Below are 6,171 nucleotides of genomic sequence, written 5' to 3' on the forward strand. Positions count from 1 at the left end.
GACAATGTATTAAATTTCATTTAGTAAACAAATGAACAAAAAGTCAAACTATCCAAGTAGTTTTAGTACAGTTATAATGATCATATATAACCTCTTTTGTCAGCCTTGAAAAAAGGCATTAATTCAGAAAGGAAACAAAAGTTTATTGAACACCTCTATGTGCTAAGGGCTCTCACAAACTATCTTGTTTATTCCTCAAAACAGTCCTATAAGGTAAGTAAGTGTTAATCCCTTTTTGTGTTAAGTCACTTACCTTAGGAACACAGCTACTGATGAATGAGGCCGGGATGAATTACCAACCAGGATAAAGTCTTTGCTTTGTCCCCTATACCACATGCTATTGCAGCCATTAGGATGATAAAAGATGGGATCTAGAAAAGACTGCTAATTTAGTACCTCTCTGCCTTTGGTAGGAAAATAAGCTAGTTAAAATAATAATAATAATAATAATAATAAAAAGACTGCTAATAACATCACAATGCCAAAGTCTGATTCCAAACCTCCTTACATATTCCCATCAGAGCAAATATTTTGGAGCAGGCAAGAGCCCTGTCAGGTGTTTTCTCTGTACTTTCCATTCTCTCGGGAATGAATATGCCTTCATCCTCTACATGTCAGGATTACGTTCAGTAATAATCCTGCAGTAATCAATAATAATGATTTTCTTGATTTATTCTTTACTTTTAAAACAACTATTTAAAAAGAACACGTATCATTTCAGGAAAAGAACAATTCCTGTGTGAACTAACATTTGCACTTACCCACACAGATATATCTCGCAATTTGCATTCTGCTTCGGTGCTTTCAATTGTAAACACTAGTAAAACCTCCAAGAGGTTACTAAGAATGAAGTAACTTGGGCTCTGCAGTTTCATCTTTTCCACCATGTGCTCTTACTGCTTATGTCAAAGCTGCCGTTTAAATGCAGGAAAATGTGGTAGCACAGGAGCTGGAGGCACACACTGCACCAAAAAGAGCACTAACAATTCCAAACTACTGCAACTTAATCTAAAAACTAAGTGCATAGCTGAGTGAATAACTGGGAGTTCTCCAAATCAGCCTCCACACAGAATATGCTGCTTACCAGAGCACAAGTAAGAAACAAATGCGCTCATTCAAAGCTTACAGATAGTCAATTCTTGTTATTCACTGTAGATATATTCTGTAAGGTCTATAGCTCTGTGGTCTAAAGTTCTATAAAGTCTCCTAGTGAATACTGAACTATTGACCATAGGGGAAATACAGGATTAGGTTCCTGCAAGTTTCTGGTCACAATATTTTCACCAAACAATCAATACTCAACCTTGTTTTATGTGTGTTTCTGTTTAAGAATATCTTATATCTTTTGCTTCCTCCTTAAATTTGCATACAGAGAGAGATCCAAGATGGCGGAGTAGGAAATGGCAAGCTGATCTCCTCCTCCAGAAACAGTGGATAGGTGGAGACCCACACAATAAACAACAAACATTAAACTCCCATCCTGGGGAATCCTGCTACATTTCCAAAAAAGAGTGGAAAGAATCTCTAGAGTACATAGGCAATACCTAATAAAAGAAAACAGACCAATATGCCAAATCCTCAATATTAATGCATGTACTTATGAACATTATTCTTGTAAAATTAAAACTTAGCCAAATAACAACATTACCTAAAAGTTACCTCCTGAAAACCTTCTTATTACTCAAATGTGGCCTCCCTCTAAGCCAAACAGCAAATAAATGTACAAATTTCCCCCTGGCATAGGACGTAACTTCCAGAGGTGAGCCTCCCTATTTCCCCATTGTAACAGTTAGACTCATTTATAAATTCCCTACACATGATTCTTCTACCCCTTTTATTTGAGCCTGTAATTAGCACTACACATATGAAATATATGTCTCAGAGACTTATATCTTCAATCTGTGCATATCCAGTTGAGCTCTGAATCTCAGCACATTTGTGGTCAACACCTACTCTTCAGTTCATTGGATTTGTCCTGACAACAAACTAATGATGATGATGGACAACCCCCATCCCAAAATATGTACAAGTGCAAACAAAACAGTTCCATCCATCTGCCCCATAAGATCTAAGCCCACTCTGAGTCTGAAGCAGAGTGGGCATCATCATCCCCAAACCCTCAAATTGAGGAATGAACAAACATAAAGGGGGAATGTAACCATGGACAACGTAAACTTATTAATATTGTCGTAATGGAAGAATATGTAACATTCATATAAAGACAGCGGTACTAAGGGGAGGGAGAGGGAAGAATAGCTGCAACATAGGGCATTTTTTTGGGCATTGGAATTAAGTGTAAACCAGAATGTGAACTATAGACCTTGATGAGTAGCAATGCTTCAATATTTATTCATCAATTGTAACAAATGTACCACACAATTGTAAAATTTTATCAACAGGGGAAGATGTGGGATGGGGAGGGAGGTATATGGGAATCCCTTATATATATATATATATATTTTTTTTTTTTGAGGTGAACACTTCAATGTTTATTTACATGCTTTGTTTTCTGTTTTAAGAATCAAAGTTGCCCAGATTAAATATTTTTGCTAGGGTTACTACATATACCCAAAAAAGAAGGGCTTTTAAAATCAGACTAGGGGAGAAGAGATTGAAAATAATCAAATAAGTCCTCTTGGCTCCAAACAAAATGAAATTAAGAACAAAATTGTTGGTTTCTAATGGGAAACAAACCCAAATCCGAGCATGGCTCTTCCCCTCCCCATCCCAGGCCCCACCCACAATCCCGAAACAAATGAGAACCACAGCTAAAGCCCAGTGCGAAGAGCTGGGCCTGGCCCCAGGCTTCACGTCGGCCTCCTCTGACCAGTGGGACGCAGCGCCAGGGATGCTCTCGGCTGTTGTAGGGTTCTGCATGGCTGGCAGGGGGTGGGGGGATTTCCCAAGTCTTTTTGAGGCTTCTCTGTTTAGCTCCTCACCAGTCATCTTCCCAGCGCTTCTCTCTCCTGGGCAGGGGATCCCATCAGAGAGGGCCCTACTCAGCTAGGGCTGCGAATTGTCCTCTTCTCGGTTCTCTGTCCCACTCTCATCATCTCCACTCTCTCCTTCCTGCCCACTGTATTTGTCATGGCCCATTTGGGGCAGGGGCTGGAACATGAACCGGCCCTGGCCTCCGCTCACTCATTTCTCATTATCTTCACTTTCACGGTTGTCATGCAAGTAATATTTCTTGTTTTTGGGGGTATACTCTGGGTCCCACGCCTCTTCTTCCTCTTCTCCTTTTCTCTTTTGAAAATCGTTGTTGCTATTGTTACTGTTACCAGAGTAACTGCCTCAGCCCCAGCCTCTTCCTCTGGCTGGAAATTGAAAGGTCCCTCCAGCACGACCTCCTCTTTCGCTTAGACCCACAGGAGTCTTTCGTCCCCAATCTCATTTGTCAAAGCCCTGGTGGTATTCTCCTCTCTCCCCTCTGGCTCTACAATGTACTATTCTGCTTTATAGGAGTGGGGTGACTGGGAGGAAGAGGATGATGACCTGGACTGGTCAAGGGCTCTCTGGTGACTCCTCTGCTTCTTGGATCCTTTATGAGTTTTCTCTGCTTTCTCAACTGATCTTCCCTTGTGAGACTTGAGTCTCGGGAAGCCACTGATTCTCTTGATTTACCTTGTTTAAGATCTCTCTCCTTATATTTTTTATGACATCCAATATCAAAGTGGGATCATCCTTGTATTTTCCCTCAGTCTAGTAACCAGATTCTGGGGGACCTTTCATCTCCTCATGAGCCAAATCATGTTTTCTGAATGTACTGGGGGAAATGTCTCTCCTCCTGTGTATCTCTGGGCTTTTCTTGTTTTTAGCTGCCTCCTGCTCAGTTCCTCTCTTTAGGTATTTAGTAAAGTGTTACATGCAACATCATTCCTGAGGATCCAAAGTGATGCTCTTTAACATGGTGAACAATGGTCATTGAATGATGGGCAAACAATTCCAAGATTCAGCTGACTGTATATGCTGGAAAATGGACTGAAATTCCTGTTCCTTTTTGTTGCTATGGACTAAGTCCTGGCAAAGCTTGCATTCCTGAGCCAATAAGCCCCTGGGTCATTCAAGATCTTCATCAAGAGTCCATTTGGGGAAGCTGATGCGGCTCACGCAATTATGCTCCTGTCTGCCATATGGGAATCCCAGGATTCGATTCCCTGTGCCTCCTGGTGAAGGCAAGCTGGCCCACGCCGAGTGCTGGCCCATGCAGCAAGTTGGCCTAAGTGGAGAGCTGGCACAGGATGATGAAACAACAAAAACAGACACAGAGGAGAGACAATAAGAGATGCAGCAGACCAGGGAATTGAGGTGGGGCAAGAAATTGAGCATCTCTCTCTCACTCCAGAAGGTCCCAGGATTGATCTGTTCCCAGTGCCGCCTAAAGAGAAGACAAGAGGACACAAAGAAAACACAGCAAATGGACACAGAGAGCAGACAAGGGGGGAGGGTGGGGGAAATAAATAAATAAATAAACAAACAAACAAATAAATAAATGAAAAGTCCACCTAGACATTGACCTGGGTTGGAAAGTGGAGGGCTAGGTTTTGGTACAGGCCTAGGAAGGGGTGACCACTGCCTCACCGCCACAGACTAGAGAGGGCTTTTGAAAGTGGGGTTTTGCTTCTGGGAAACAGCGGCGGCCCTGGATGCAGAACCAGCTCTGTAGCTGGTAGCAGCTGGCCATGTTTATGAGCGCTCAGATGACTTTGTATCTTGAGAGGTGCCTCCAGAGAACATGTCTGCTCCTGGGCCTCGTCTCCCTGGTTGTCCCCAGCAGCCTGAGATGGCTGGCTATCCTTGGGAGAGGACTCCTGTGAGGACTTGGGTTTAGAAGACTCAACTTGGCTGTGTTTGGAGGAAGAACGAGAGGAGGAGGAGCTCCTTGACCTGTCGGAAGATTTATTGGAGTTTCTAGAATGACTTCTAGACCTTGGTAACAGGGGCCTTCTCTTTGGGGACCAGGATCAGGATCAGCCCCTATGAGGGCTCCACCCTTGTCGGTAATTCTGCTAATTTGAGCAGTGGTTTCCATAACCTCCTCGGTTATACTGGCCCCATGGATAAAAGCCTCTGTTGTGCCCATGGAAATAATGGAGCCTTCTATATCCTCTGTTATGACCTCAAAGATCACGATTCTGATAAACTCTTGGGAGATTTCTTTCTCTGTTATCAGCTGGAGACTATGATTTGGAATGAGATTTGCACTTTCTTGAGCAAGACACAAATTGACTTCAAGACTGAGACTTTGAAAATGAATGAGAATGAGATCTTAATCCAGATCGTGAGCTGAAGAGCAAGATCCAGACTTGGATTTATTTGACATTTCTGAAGGGAGAGTCAACCTTCCAATTAGACCTTATTTGAACAATCATTCAGCTTGCACTGGATTCCAAACAGAAGCAGACACTACCACAAAAGAGTATTGGTAGTGCCACTGTCTTCTCCAATTTACAAAGTCAGGATACAATTCTGGGCCCCTGGAAGCAATCACAGCTATAGCCATGCAAGGATACAACTAGCCCAAATCTCGTCTCCCTTATACTTAAAAAAAAAAAAAGATTATTTATTTATTTCTCTCCCCTCCCCTTCCCTTCGCTCCCCTTCCCTCCCCCACCCTCACCCCAGTTGTCTGTTCTCTGTGTCTATTTGCTGCGTCTTCTTCTTTGTCTGCTTCTGTTGTTATCAGTGGCACGGGAATCTGTGTTGTTGCATCATCTTGTTGTGTCAGCTCTCCGTGTGTGCAGCACCATTCGTGGGCAGGCTGTACTTTCTTTTGCGCTGGGCAGCTCTCCTTACAGGGTGCACTCTTTGCATGTGGGGTTCCCCTATGCAGGGGACACCCCTGCGTGGCAGGGCACACCCCTGCGTGGCAGGGCACTCCTTGTGCGCATCAGCACTGCGCGTGGGCCAGCTCCACACGGGTCAAGGAGGCCCGGGGTTTGAACCGCGGACCTCCCATGTGGTAGATGGACGCCCTAACCACTGGGCCAAGTCCGCCACCCCTTATACTTTTGATGCAACTTTTCTGTAATCTAAAACCTCTTTAAAAATAAGGTTTATTATATAAAAAAAAAAATTGCATACAAGGATTCCCTAGGAAGTTCTCCATTTTACCATTCTTTTAGAGACTGCTTTCATTTAATTCCATCTAGAAAAAGTTCCATTGCATTC

The 6,171-nt window shown here is 43.2% G+C and overlaps 1 pseudogene; it reads right to left on the reverse strand.

Annotated features, from left to right (window-relative positions):
* Window positions 1–3,003: 3,003 nt before the first annotated feature.
* On the reverse strand, window positions 3,004–5,323 carry LOC101422653 (thyroid hormone receptor-associated protein 3 pseudogene; annotated as a pseudogene).
* Between the last annotated feature and the right edge of the window lie 848 nt (window positions 5,324–6,171).

Source organism: Dasypus novemcinctus, chromosome 3 (genome assembly GCF_030445035.2).
Source record: "Dasypus novemcinctus isolate mDasNov1 chromosome 3, mDasNov1.1.hap2, whole genome shotgun sequence".
Lineage (NCBI taxonomy): Eukaryota > Metazoa > Chordata > Mammalia > Cingulata > Dasypodidae > Dasypus > Dasypus novemcinctus.